Source organism: Bubalus bubalis, chromosome 7 (assembly GCF_019923935.1).
Source record: "Bubalus bubalis isolate 160015118507 breed Murrah chromosome 7, NDDB_SH_1, whole genome shotgun sequence".
Classification (NCBI taxonomy): domain Eukaryota; kingdom Metazoa; phylum Chordata; class Mammalia; order Artiodactyla; family Bovidae; genus Bubalus; species Bubalus bubalis.
In genome coordinates, this window is record NC_059163.1 from 80592381 (window position 1) to 80607411 (window position 15031).

Consider the following 15031-nt stretch of genomic DNA (forward strand, 5'->3'; position numbering starts at 1 on the left):
TGATTTCTGTGTATTGATTTTGTATCCTGCAACTTTGCTAAATTCATTGATTAGCTCTAGTAATTTTCTGACACTATCTTTAGGGTTGTATATGTACAGTATCATGCCATCTGCAAACAATGAGAGCTTTACTTCTTCTTTTCCTATCTGGATTTCTTTTATTTCTTTTTCTTCTCTGACTGCTGTAGCTAGGACTTCCAGAACTATGTTGAATAATAGTGGTGAAAGTGAACACCTTTGTCTTGATCCTGATCTTAGGGGGAATGCTTTCAGTTTTTTACCATTGAGAATGTTTGCCATATGTTTATCATATGTGGCCTTTACCATGTTGAGGTATGTTCCTTATATGAGTTTTAATCATAAATGTGTGCTGAATTTTGTCAAAGGCTTTTTCTGCCATCTATTGAGATGATCATATGGTTTTTACCTTTCAGTTTGTTAATATGGTGTATCACATTGATTGATTTGTGTATATTGAAGAATCATTACATCCCTGGGATAAACCCAACTTGATCATGGTGTATGAGCTTTTTGATGTGCTGCAAAATTCTGTTTGCTAAAATTTTGTTGAGGATTTTTGCATCTATGCTCATCAGTGATATTGGCCTGCAGTTTGTGTGTGTGTTATCTTTGTCTGGTTTTGGTAGCAGGGTGATGGTGGCCTCATAGAATGAGTTTGGAAGTGTTCCTTCCTCTGCTCCTTTTTGAAAGAGTTTTAGGATAGGCATTTGTTCTTCTCTAAATGTTTGATAGAATTCTCCTGTGAAGTCATCTGGTCTTGGGCTTTTGTTTTTTGGGAGATCTTTTATCACAGCTTCAATTTCAATGCTTGTGATTGGGTTGTTCATAACTTGTATTTCTTCCTGGTTCAGTCTTGGGAGATTGAATTTTTCTAAGAATCTGTCCATTTCTTCCATGTTATCCATTTTATTGCCATACAGTTGTTCATAATAGTCTCTTATAATCCTTAGTATTTCTGTATTGTCTGTTGTAACCTCTCCTTTTTCATTTCTAATTTTGTTGATTTGATTCTTCTCTCTCTTTTTCTTGATGAGTCTGGCTAAAGGCTTGTCAATTTTGTTTATCTTCTCAAAGAACCAGCTTTTAGTTTTATTAATCTTTACTATTGTTTCTTTCATTTCTTTTTCATTTATTTCTGCTCAGATCTTTATGATTTCCTTCCTTCTACTAATTTTGGGGATTTTTTTGTTCTTTTTCCAGTTGTTTTAGGTGTAAAGTTAGGTTGTCCATTCGATGTTTTTCTTGTTTCTCGAGGTAGGATTGTATTGCTATAAACTTCCCTCTTAGAACTGCTTTTGCTGCATCCCATAGGTTTTGAGTTGTCATGTTTTCATTGCCATTTGTTTCTAGAAATTGTTTGATTTCCCTTTTGATTTCTTCAGTAACCTGTTGGTTAAGAAACTTGTTGTTTAATCTCCATGCGTTTGTGTTTCTTACACTTTTTTTCTTGTAATTGATATCTAGTCTCAAAGCATTGTGGTCAGAGAAGATGCTTGATATGATTTCAATTTTCTTAAATTTACTGAGGCTTGATTTGTGACCCAAGATGTGGTCTATCCTGGAAAATGTCCCATGTGTGCTTGAGAAGAAGGTGTATTCTTCTGCATTTGGATGGAATGTCCTGAAGAAATCAATGAGATCCATCTCATCTAATGTATCATTTAAGACTTGTGTTTCCATGTCAATTTTCTCTTTTGATGATCTGTCCATTGGTGTGAGTGTTAAAGTCTCCTACTATTATTGTGTTACTGTCAATTTCTCCTTTTATAACTGTTAGTGTTTGTCTTATCTGTTGTGGTGCTCCTATGTTGGGTGCATCAGTTCAGTTCAGTTCAGTTGCTCAGACCCCATGAATTGCAGCACGCCAAGCTTCCCTGTCCATCACCAACTCCTGGAGTTCCCTCAAACTCACATCCATCGAGTCAGTGATGCCATCCAGCCATCTCATCCTCTGTTGTCCCCTTCTCCTCCTGCCCCCAATCCCTCCCAGCATCAGAGTCTTTTCCAATCAGTCAACTCTTTGCATGAGGTGGCCAAAGTACTAGAGTTTCAGCTTTAGCATCATTCCTTCCAAAGAACACCCAGGACTGAAATCCTTTAGGATGGACTGGTTGGATCTCCTTGCAGTCCAAGGGACTCTCAAGAGTCTTCTCCAACATCACAGTTCAAAAGCATCAATTCTTTGGCGCTCAGCTTTCTTCACAGTCCAACTCTCACATCCATACATGAACACTGGAAAAACCATAACCTTGACTAGACAGACCTTTTTGGCAAAGTAATGTCTCTGCTTTTGAATATGCTATCTAGGTTGGTCATAACTTTCCTTCCAAGGAGTAAGCGTCTTTTAATTTCATGGCTGCAATCACCATCTGCAGTGATTTTGGAGCCCAGAAAAATAAAGTCTGACACTGTTTCCACTGTTTCCCCATCTATTTCCCATGAAGTGATGGGACTGGATGGCTTTAAGCCAACTTTTTCACTCTCCACTTTCACTTTCCTCAAGAGGCTTTTTAGTTCCTCTTCACTTTCTGCCATAGATATTTACAATTGTTATGTTTTCCTCTTGGACTGATCCCTTGATCATTATGTAGTGTCCTTCCTTATCCCTTGAAATCTTCTTTATTTTAAGGTTTATTTTGTCTGATATAAGGATTGCTACTCCAGCTTTCCTTTGCTTCCCATTTGCATGGAATATAGTTTTCCATCCTCTCACTTTCAGTCTATATGTGTCTTGAGGTCTGAAGGGGGTTTTTTGTAAACAGCATATATGGGTCTTGCTTCTGTATCCATTCAGCCAGTCTGTGTCTTTTGGTTGGAGCATTTAATCCATTTACATTTAAAATAATTATTGAGATATATGTTCCTATTGCCATTTTCTTAAATAGGGTTGATTTTGTAGATCTTTTTTCTTCTTTTGTATTTCTTGACTCTATAAGTCCCTTTAACATTTGTTGTAAAGCTGGTTTGGTACTACTGAATTCTCTTAACTTTTGCTTGTCTGAAAAGCTTTTTATTTCTCCATCAATTTTGAAGGAGATCCTTGCTGGGTACAGTAATCTTGGTTGTAGAGTTTTCCCTTTCAGTACTTTAAATATATCCTGCCATTTCCTTCTAGCCTACATAGTTTCTGCAGAAAGATCAGCTGTTAAGCATATGGTGTTTCCTTTGTATGTTACTTGTTGCTTCTCCCTTGCTGCTTTTCTTTCTGTTTAGTCTCTTTTAGTTTGATTAGTATGTGTCTTGGCATGTTTTTCCTTGGGTTTATCCTGTACGGGACTTTTTGTGCCTCTTGGACTTGATCGACTATTTCCTTTTCATATTGGGGAAATTTTCAACTATAATCTCTTCAAAATTTTTCTCATACCCTTTCTTTTTTCTCTTCTTCTTCTGGGATCGCTATAATTCGAATGTTGGTGTGTTTGCTTTTGTCCCAGAGGACTCTGAGGTGATCCTCAGTTCTTTTCATTCTTTTCACTTTATTCTGCTCTTCAGAAGTTATTTCCACTGTTTTCTCTTCCAGCTCACTGATTTGTTCTTCTGCTTCAGATATTCTGCTCTTGATTCCTCCTAGAGTATTTTTAATTTCAGTAATTGTGTTGTTTGTCTCTGTATGTTTATTCTTTAACTCTTCTATGCCTTTGTTAATTGATTCTTGCATTTTCTCCATTTTGTTTTCAAGGTTTTTGATCATCTTTACTATCCTTATTCTGAATTCTTTCTCAGGTTGTTTGCCTATTTCCTCTTCATTTATTTGGACTCCTGTGTTCCTAGTTTGTTCCTTCATTTGTGTAGTATTTCTGTGCCTTTTCATTTTTTTGGCTTATTGTCTTTGAGGTCTTGTTTTCCCAGGCTTCAAGGAAGGTTAAATTCTTTCCTTAAAGAAATTTGAAATTTTTCTTCCTTTTGGTTTCTGCCCTCCTAAGGTTGGTCTAGTGGTTTGTATAAGCTTTATAGAGAGTGAGATTTGTGCTGAGTTTTTGTTTGTTTGTTTTTCTTCTGATGGGCAAGGCTGAGTGAGGTGGTAATACTGTTTGCTGATGACTGGGTTTGTATTTTTGTTTTGTTTGTTGTTTAGACAAGGCGTCCTGCCCAGGGTGCTACTGGTGGTTAGGTGATACTGGGTCTTGTATTCAAGTGGTTTCATTTTTGTGAGTTCTCACTACTTGATACTCCCTAGGGTTAATTCTCTGGTAGTTTAGGGTCTTGGAGTCAGTGCTCCCACTTCAAAGTCTCAGGGCTTGATCTCCCAGACAGGGACGTAGATCCTCTGGAAGGTGCAGTGGCTGTGAGCTGGAGTTTAGGGATTGTGGAACAATCACAGGGCGAAGGCTGCTGTTGACTGTGGAGAGACGGATCAAGGGGATGCAAGGGAGAAGATTGTGGTGGGAAATGCCTGTGGAAGAAAGCTGGGCAACCATGGAAGCAAGGTGATCTGTATTGTTTTTCAGTTAGGTTTTCTCCTAGAAGAGGATGATTATTTATATGAAGAGTTTGAAGCCTGTATGTTAATTATTGCTGAATATTTTTTAAATTTTCAAAAATTAATAAATGTTACACTAAAGGAGAATTTAAAATGCAAGTCTGAGCACGTCACCACTCTGCTCAACATCCTTCTTTGGCTTTCCACACAGCTTATCATGTACATTTAGAGGTGGAATCAATCTACACATCCTCATTCCTACAGCTTCACTCTGCAGGGGTATGTTGGAAATGTTCAGAAGAATTCTGCCACATGTATTAGCAAACATATGTAAAAGCAGTTGTTAGCAAACATCTATAAAAACACACTCACTGATAAATGTTTTGAGAAAGAAATGAATCATACTTCCTTGTTCTGTTGAAATTTTCTCATGGGGAATTCTGTTAAAGAATCATGCCAATGAAAAGATAGTTGAACTAACATTTCTAGTCCAGTCTGCTCTTATCTTTAGGATAATACATAAAAGAAGAACTACTTTCAGGAAAACATTTTGTTCAGAAAGTACCCTCTCCTCTTATCCACACTGTCTTGAGGTACAAAGATCATCATGGGAATTTTAACATATTACCCAGGTCTACTAGTTCTTAAAAAATGTCTGTGTAAGCAATGAATCACTGTAGCACTGGATATCTAGAATTTCTGAGACAAACCATAACTTGAATGGAACGTCCCAACCCTGTAGAGTGGGAATGTTGTTAAGACAGTGTTATTTTGTAAAAGAAACATTGGAATGAATCCTTGTTCATGTATTACTTTCAGTTTCTGGGTAATGACAGCAGTATCATGGGTAACATTTATGTGAAAGGACAATCAGAGGTAATATTTATATGGGCACCAAGTTGTGGGATGACACATAGAAGATACGTCATCTCGTTAGCAGAGCTCTCCTTCATCCTCTTCCAAGCAGAATTCATTGGATACTCATTTGTTTACATTGTATCATTATTTTATCTCTCAACACATTGCACAGTAATCAGTTCAGACCCTTGCCATGCCACTTACCCTTTGTGCAACCCTGGGTTGGGAAGATCCCCTACTGAAGGAAATGGCAATCCATTCCAGTATTCTCGCCTGGGAAATCCCACAGACAGAGAAGCCTATCGGGCTGCAGTCCATGGGACTGCAAGAGTCTTAATGACTAAACATGGGGCTGTTAGTAGGATTTAAGCATTCAATAAAAATTAGCTATTGATTATGTTTATGCCTCTCTTCTCTATCATGATGACTTAGGAAAAAAGGAATTCAGAAGAACCAAGAATTTAACTTAGATACCTATAACACAATGATTTTTTATTATAGGTGGATTAGGTCCCAAAGTTCCAGTTCTGGTGACATTTTAACTGGGCCCTAATGACACATACACAGAAATGCATGAAAGGCAATATCAGCACAATCAAAAGTTTTGTTCTTAAACCCCTCTTCAACCTGTGTTTGTTTCCTTTGGACGCTAGCCACCGTGTTTCATTCTCTTGTCTCTCCTACTGGGTTTTTCATCTTGATTCACCTTTTGAACTGTCTCCTGGTTCATGAATGTTTCATTTCTTTCCCAAAACTTTCACTGACTTGTGGCTTCCTGGAATAGTGTCTCATTATTTACTGTCCTTTGGCACTGACCCAGCACTCCTTCCCTTCAGGGCTTCCCACCAACCACTGAGCCCCTCCCCCTGCTGTGTAGGACCCTGACCGGCGTGACTTTTTTCACCCTGCTGAAACCAGGAGGGGCTGGCCACAACTGCCAATAGGCAAACTGATGTCAACTAGGATGGGAAAGTAAAATGCAAAATTACTAACAGTAATCTTAGAGGATTATGAGTTAGGGATAATCCCCCAAATATTCTTTTTCATATTTAGAAAGAGTCAAGAGGAACATAAATTTGGACAGATCTTACGGTATCCAAATATTGAAGACAAGACTTAACAGTGTCGAGAATTCCAAACTCTTTTGAGAGTTTGAAAAGTGGAAGTCTCTTATTTCAACTATTCTTGTGCAGTACAGAGTGGAGACAGTAGAACCTGGCAGACAGAGATTAAATTCAGATTCTGTCACTAAATAGCATAAGACTGAGACTCTCATCAATTAACTCTCGTCTGTAGTTTAATAATATCTACCTTACAGGAATGCTGTAAAGATTAAAGACAATATAGATCAATTGTTCAATAAAGACTTCTTGAGTGATGAGTCCGAGAGTGCCCTTGAATTGAAAAGGAAGTCTTCAGTTCCAAGTGGAATTGAAGGAAGAGCTGTCAGGAGAGACTGTGGATGGAGAGGCATGATGAGTCAGGTGTTACTTTGACTTATTGATGATGGGTAACGTTATGCAATGGATAAACTTTTATTTTTTAAAAAATCCTGAAATGCATGTATTAGCAACTGACAAGGTATTCCCTTTTCTCTGAGTTAATTTTTATGAATTCTTTTTGTAACTTAAGTGAATAAATTCAAGAGAAGATATATGAGTTGGAAGAAGGAAAAACTAAGCATCTCAGCCAACTCCATCCCATCCACTGGGTCTTGAGGGAACTCTGGGACAAGGAGAATAATCATATGTGTTCCTCACATGTACAAAGACTGATGGAGTACTGCCATAGAATTTATTTATATTGGAGGAGAAATTATACTTTTGAAACTTTCACCTGAGCTAAAAAAAATGAAATCTGAAAATAAGACATCATTTTGTTTCAAACATACAGAGAGGTTTTTTAATGGAAAACAAAGTTGTTCTGCTTTAGAAAAGGAACTGAAATTTGGGGATTGGAAAACTGGCAATAGAACATAAAAGAAAGGACTTGGGAAATAGTAGACTTAATTGTGTCCTCCTCCCTCCAAATTCTTATGTTGAAGGCTTAAACCCTCAGAATGTGACTGCATTCTTATGCTGAAGGCTTAAACCCTCAGAATGTGACTGCATTTGAAGACAGATCTTTACAAAGATGATTCCATTCAAATGAAGCTGTTAGGTAGGCTACATTCTGACCAGTGTCCACAAAAGAAGATGGGATTAAGACACAGGAGAGTCCCTAGGGATGCATGCACAGAGGAAAGGCCCTGCCAGGACACAGGGAGAAGATGGTCATCTGCAAGCCAAGGAGAGAGACCTCAGGAGAAATAAAATCTGCCAGCACCTTGATCTTGACTTCCAGAGCTCAGAGACAATAAATTTCTGTTCTTAAGCTACCTGATCTGTGATATTTTATTCTGGCAGCCTAAGCAAACTAATATGAGAGACAACAGGGAAAGGTCAGGAGATGGAGGGTGAGGCCTTGACCAGAAGTGAAGGCAGAAAGCCTAAGGAGACAAAGCCAGTAAAAAATGGTGGATGGATGACAAATAGAGGCCATGATAGGACCATGATGACTCCTGTTAAATTTTAATTTTTGGCTTGTAGTCAATAATGTATCGCCACTATAAAACTTTGAAACTTCAGCATGGTCTGCTAAATATAAATGCCTTGTGTTACTGTTATTTTAGTCAATAAAGGAATGGAGCAGAGTTCAGAATGGAGAAAAGTGACTCAGAGAAAGGACTGCAGTTGCAAGAATCAAGAGAGAAGTTAAAAACTAAAAATTCAGCAGATCCAGGTATCAAAGCAAGAGGAGACAATGGAGATTTGACGACATCCAAACAGCCGCTCCTGGAGTCGCTGGTATAACCTGACCATACTAAACAAATACCCTGTGGGAAGATACATTTCTACTCTAAAGAGCCCAGAGGGATTTTAGCATTCCTGGAAAGTGAATCTTAGGTAGATATGAAAAAAAAAAAAAAAGTTTAATACGTAGTTACCACTTGGCATATTACTTCACACTGAATTTCACATTAATGCAAGACCCACTGACTGAGCCCAGATTCCTTCTGAAAAGCTTCAGTGAAGTAGATAGTCAGCATTGTGCTACCATAGCAAGAGCAGAAAATAGGCACTTAGGTAATATGTGTTGCATCTCTACTTAGGCTTCCCTGATGGCTCAGCAGGTAAAGAAACCACCTGTAATGCAGGAGACACAGGAGATGCAGGTTCAATCCCTGGTTAGGAAGATCCCCTGGAGGAGGAAATGACAACCCACTCCAGTATTCTTACCTGAAAAATCCCATGGACAGAGTAGCCTGAGGGACTATGGTCCGAAGGTTCCCAAAGCATTAGACACAACGGAGAGACTAAACACAACCTTGATTAGACTAATGTCTCAGCACTCATCTTTCAGCACTCATCTTTGTCTTGATAGATTGCCACATAGTCACTAATAAATAAATATCCTAGTACATAACCAAGAATAAATATCCTAGTACACTGATATAAAAGATAGTGAAAAGAATGAAAATGGACTGAAATGATTCTCACATTCTAAATACTTCAGTACCTCTAAAGCACAATTAGATAACTGTCTTGTCTAACATATAAAATAAAGCACTGTTTAACAGACTACTTAATTTTACATTTTACTTTATTTTCCCAGTCAGCTAAAGAAGTGTTTCTATATAAAAGGAATAGAATTTTCCATCTAGTGACCACTTTTTTTGAAGAAGAAAATTTTTTTATTATTGAATTTTGCCTCTAGTAATTACTATTATAAACAATGACTTTGGGGTGCTCAAGAACTGCTCTTGTTATAATTGTAATCTTTGTCAGTTTAGGTTTTCCAGTATAATTCCTAACTTCTAAAATGGGAATGTGGATAGTACAAGTTTTGTCAATTCAGCAAAATGTACATATATGCTGTGGTGAGGGTTTCATCTTCTTAATGCTATGCTTATGGGCAGGAAAAAAACAAAGTTTGCCAACAAATAAACTGTCATTATCGCTTGGTCAATAGTAGACTTTCCTAGACTTCTGTTCAACTACTTAAACAGGAAGTTAAAGAGACAAGAGCTTTCTTCACAAACCTAACTTTATATATTTGAAAAAAATGTTTAAACTAGAAACCAAAAATAACTGCTTATTTAGCTCCAAGTTACTTTCCAAATTTCTATACCTTATAAGGTATTTGACTGCATTTTACAAAGGAGTATGCTTTCCATTATTTTCTAAAAAGACAAAAATTAAGTTTTATAACGACCAAATTTGAATATAAGTACATTGATAATTAACAGTATGAACACAATCCACTACTTTAATACATTTATCATTATACAATGTTATATTGCATATTTATTTGTTAACTTTATTGCAGTTAGCTTTGTCACTAAAATTCAGACTCTGAAGGCAGAGACTTTGTATGGTTCACTGCAGTTTTGTTAACGGAATGAATGAATTTCTGATAGTTATTAGTACGCGCTTGTATATCACATTCCTTTCGTTCTAAAAATAATTAAATTAATTGCACCATAAAATTAAGCTACAAAATTAAATATTTCTGTCACTTCATGACTACAAACCTTAACAAAATTAATCAAAAGATATTTTGTGACCACTTTGGGTACATTGCTTATATATTACTTTTCTATGTTCAAATACATAGGCAGAAAGTAGATGACATAGTAATAAAGATCCTTCTTAAGACCATACATCTCTCAAAATGATGAGATAACAAAAGGATGCATTTTGTAAAAATGTGATTATCTTGTCTTGAACTTTCAGTATATTTTTAAATGGAAATGCATCCAAAAAATTCTATACACATTATGAACAAAACTAAACTTTTTAAGTATAAATTTGAATTGACAATTATCCTTTTCTGTTTCAAGCTTTCCAGTAATTAACAAATCATTTCTGCATTATCTTCATTATACAAAGCATGCTAAATAATATGGATAAAACTACTGTGTCTAGTCAAGCACTATAATCCAGAAAATAATGATGGGGAACACGTGTATACCTGTGGTGGATTCATGTTGATATATGGCAAAACCAATACAATATTGTAAAGTTAAAAAATAAAATGAAAAGCTAAAAAAAAAAAACCATTTGACCAATGAAATTAGATGTGGTACAGTCAGGCTCTCTTCTTTTATTTTTGGGGAGATCAGGGGATATGCTGTGGCCAGTGGTTTGGCTGGGTGATCAGGGACTTGGAAGAAACATGATTGGGAAACTGGGGGCAAAGAAACTGGGGGAAGAGATATATGGATCAATTACCAGAAGAGCGAAAGATTGTGAAGGTATTTGTGTCCTATGTGAATGCTCACCAGCAGAGGCATACGTAATAACCAGTAGCAGAGGATGATGTGTTCTGTCGACACCAGTCAGCCACGTTCTCTAGTCATTGCTGTAATCACCCAGTGGGCTCATTAGCATGCCTGGAGGTTATGCATGGGCTCAGCAGCACGGATTCCCATTCACCAAGGCCCATCTGCTATGCCCACTGCTGAGCGTCTGATCTGCAGCAGCAGAGACCAATGCTGAGTCCCCTTATGTTGCCACTCCCCCAGGGCAATCAGCCAGCTCCCAGGTAGCCAGTTTATTACACTGGAACATTTCCATTATGGAGGTGAAAAGTTGTTGCTGAGCCATGAAAGACGCCAGGATTCTTGGCAACCAGAGGGGAAGAATTCAATTCAGGGCCACTGACGAGGCTTGATCACTCAGAGCTTTTCTGTAATAAAAGTTTTATTAAAGTATAAAAGAGAGAAATCTTCTGACATAGACATCAGAAGGGGGCAGAAAGAATGCCGCCTGATAGTCTTTAGCCAGATGTTATACAGCTACTAGCAGTCTGCTAATTGGAGAAAGGAAATGTCTCAAAACTCAGAGACTGGCACCAAGCCCCTCAACCACAACATGCATTTTGAGATAACATTGGCACAAGGTGAGTTGTCCCGGGCCATAAAATGACTGACATGAATCTTGAAGAAAGGCAGGTTTCCAAGCAAATGGAGCCTTCCCTAAGGTTCCCTTCTGCTGTGAATGTTCACTGAGTTCCAGTCAGATTGGCCTGCAATCAGCTCCTCATGCACACCCACGGCCCTTTCTTTCCTTGGGGCCTTTGTGCATGCTGTCCTCTCTCTCAAACATTCTTTCCTCTGTTTTTACAGCCAGTTCCTGCCCATTCTTTATATATCTACTCCTCAAAGAGGCCTTTCTTGAACATACTATCCAAATAACTTATTTGTAATTACCAAATCTGTTTGTTTAGATTCACTCGCTGTATTATTTTTTTTTACCTTTTCTCCCACCCTCATCCAACTGAGAGGGAGAAGAGATGTGAGTTACCATAAAAGGGGCATTTTTAAGTTCTACAATAACTTAGATAGAAATACTACTACTCTGAGGATGGCCTAGAAAAACTGCGTAGGAGAGATGCTGCTCCTTGCACACAGTGAGTGAGATGGCATTCCTCCTTGTCCAGGTGGCTCATGCAGTGTGTGAACATTCAGGACAAAGGGAAGAGTTGTCCCACGTGAGTCTAACTTCCTGTCTTCTGTTAGCTTTGTAATGTTGCTGCCTAGTTGTCAATCTCACTACCTTCACTATGTTCCTTTTTCTTTCCTCTGTTCATAAACTAGTTATTAAAAAGTTGTGATTCATCTCATTTACCTTAGCTGTTCTGAGGCTTCATCCTTCTGAGTGTTTGCAAAATGGCACAGTCACATGGGAGGCAGGAGTCCAGGAGCAGTGGTGCAGTCACAGATCCACAGAATATGTAAATAAAGCCAGAAGAAAGAGTGAGCCGCCTGAGAGAGTAGTACTGAAACAAATACATTAACATATGTAAAGAAGACAGCCAATGGGAACTTGCTGTATGATGCAGGGAACCCAAACCTGGTGCTCTGTGAAGACCTAGAGGGGTGGGATGGGGAAGGAGGTGGGAGCACAGTTCAGGAGGTGGGGGACCTATAGCTGAATCATGTTGATGTATGGTAGAAACCATCATAATATTGTAGAGTAATTATCCTCCAATTAAAAATAAATTCTAAAAAGTGGTACAGAGTGTCATGGGAGGTGGGAGTCCAGGAGCAGTGGGTATGGTAACAATTCCACAGACTGTGTTAATAAAACCAGGGGAAAGACAGTGAGATGGGTTTTTTGAGCCCCTCCTCAGGCCCAGGCACATAATGACTGTTCACCCGCATCGCTTTTACTCACTACCATGTACTCTCATTTCTGGTTCTGTAAATTTTGCTCTACATTCATCTTTAATCAATGTTCTCTGCTACCACTGCACACGTGAGAAAGTGAGGGCATTAAACTACTCAAAAGCCACAGGTGCTTCCCAATTCTAAGGAGGAGGTATTGGTGTCAAAATACGGCCTGTGTTCTACCTAAAGTGCTGCAGGTATATCAGTGGGTTCACTGTAAAGAGCTGCTCAACACTTAACGAGCTCAAAATCACTTCCCATATTTTCCTAGATTCATGGGACTATCCCACTGGCTTGGAAATTTGTTCCAGTCAGATGAGTTGTGAGAGATGGAAACACCAGCTTATTTGAGCCACCAAGCATTAACTTTGTTCTAGCAGGGGAAATTATGACTGTAAGGTCCCTGACAGTATGTACACGGTTATTTACACTCTCCTAAACTTGAGTGTATTTACAAATAGTGCCATTTAGCTATTTTTAGTTAAGTCTTTCATTTCCACAGTTCTCAAACAGGAAATCCTGCATGGACCTGATCCACCATTAAAGTCATTCTAGCAGAACTTGGTCAAAACCTAAAAATTTGTGTTTCAATGATGATAGTGATAGACTGCATGTCCACTCAAAATGCAGGTGGCAGCCTTTATTGCTGGGTTGATATTTGTTAATATGAAGACTGAGACTACCACCCATCAGAAGGAAGGAAGGTGGGGGTAGAAAGAGGGAAAGAGAGAGAAGGAAAGTTTCTATCAATTGTTTTCTATCTAAACACTTTTTAAAATTTTCATTTTCACTTCTTATGGAAAAGGTGATGTTACTCAGTTAAGACATGTGCTTATTTTCCTAAATAGCTCATAATTTTCCATCGGTTAAAAAAAAAAGTCATTTGACTTAGTAGGCTAAAAATTCTCAAGAAGCAGAGGGAACCTAAGATGAGTATTAATCACAGTCTCAGACCTAATGTATGTCCAGCTAAATGTGGTGACTTTTTTTGCTGCAGATTACCCAATCCCAGTTATTCTGCTTTCTTTGCTACTATAACAGAGAGTCACTTTTTTCTTCAAGATGTACGTGCAGAATGTGCCTGTAGAAAGGAATTTCATTTTTTAGTGTTTTAAATGTTTTTCGGCTACTATCTATTTGTCAAATCTCCCAGCTGTCAATACAGTGTTTGGTTGTTTTTTTTTTTCTTCTCCTTGGGCTTGTAAGCTAGAAATTATAAACCAACATAATTTTTACATCTAATATCATATATAAATGTATGCATTTATCTAAAATATATTTTCTATGCTTTGAACTTAACACAGCTCTAAAATCACAGGTATCACTTCTGAGCTATAATAATGTTTAGCTTTTATTGTTTACTGAATTACAGGTGATGGTCTAAGCTGTATATGTAGGCACACATTTAATCCTCACAACAGAGTTCTGAAGGAGGTGTTATTTCTGCCCCTACTTAACAAAGGAGGCCCAGAGAAGTTAACTTGCTCAAGATGCCTCAGTTAGGAAGTAATCAAAGCAGCGTAACAGCAAAGCTCTTGTGGAAAATGGTACACTGTATGGCAATAACGCCTTGGGACATTTAAGAAAGGCATTTATATTTGATGCCAGAAAGCAGTGAGTGGATCTGTGACTTACACAAATTCTAGTTCAGGGTTTGACCTTGCCTAACAGGTCAACTAACAAGGCCCTTAGCTCACAAGATGAAAGGTAAATTTCCTGGAGTAAGGCATTTTACACTTATACTAACCAAGGCTATGCGTGTACCACCCCTCCATCAGGTTTGTGCCATTGCTGCCCATTTGTCAAGGACACTGCATTCACTATGTAAGACTTTCCTTATCCTTTGAGGGCAAACAAAGAGTTCACTGAGAGGTTGTGATTATTAATATTTACAATGTCTATAACAAATATCATTTCCTATATTGTCTAGGGCTTATGATTTCACTCAAATAACTGAAACATGTTCCTGAACCTACAGGGTTATGAGCAACATTTTGAGAAAATAGATTTTTTTAATCCCCCTTTAATCAAAGCTATTGCCCTTCTCTCCAAGAGGATAGCTTATTATCTGATTCCATGTCATCTTCCTATTTTTCCCCTTATCTCTGAACTCCTTTTCCCCTTCCATTTTATTCTTTGTTCTCTTCTCCCTTACATATTCATTTTAAGGATTATTGATCTAGAAATGATAGCATCCCCCCTCCACTAAAAAGAATGGAATTGTCTATATTCCTTAAGAAAATAATGGAAGACTTTGTTTGAGGCCAAGTGCAGGTTCATGCTCTACTAGCCAAACATTCTTATGAATCGTTTTCTCTGGAAGATCCTGATCCAGAGCCTCTTGAAACAGAGAAATCATTAGTGCTATAGGAACAGTTGTTCACTCATTTATTTGAAACTCCGTGAAGATGATGTCAAGGAGAAAAGAACATGGATCTTTAATTTTCTGATATTCTCTTAAAAATTTCCATGTTCCCTGTATCGAGCTAGGTCTATCTGGAAAACTAGAAACCAGTACA

At 37.9% G+C, this 15031-nt stretch overlaps 1 long non-coding RNA gene across 8 annotated transcripts in view; it reads right to left on the reverse strand.

Annotated features, from left to right (window-relative positions):
* The window catches only part of LOC102402718, a 56267-nt gene that overhangs the window by 21776 nt on the left and 19460 nt on the right, over positions 1–15031 (reverse strand). For 3 of the 8 annotated variants that reach the window (XR_006552358.1, XR_006552353.1, XR_326164.3), the window contains exon 2: positions 11971–11996. The exons of 2 other annotated variants lie outside the window; for them this stretch is intronic. This is a non-coding gene — a long non-coding RNA (uncharacterized LOC102402718). Of the gene's footprint in view, positions 1–11970; positions 12122–15031 lie in introns of all 8 variants that reach the window. 3 more of the 8 variants (XR_006552359.1, XR_006552355.1, XR_006552356.1) reach the window with 1 other exon arrangement.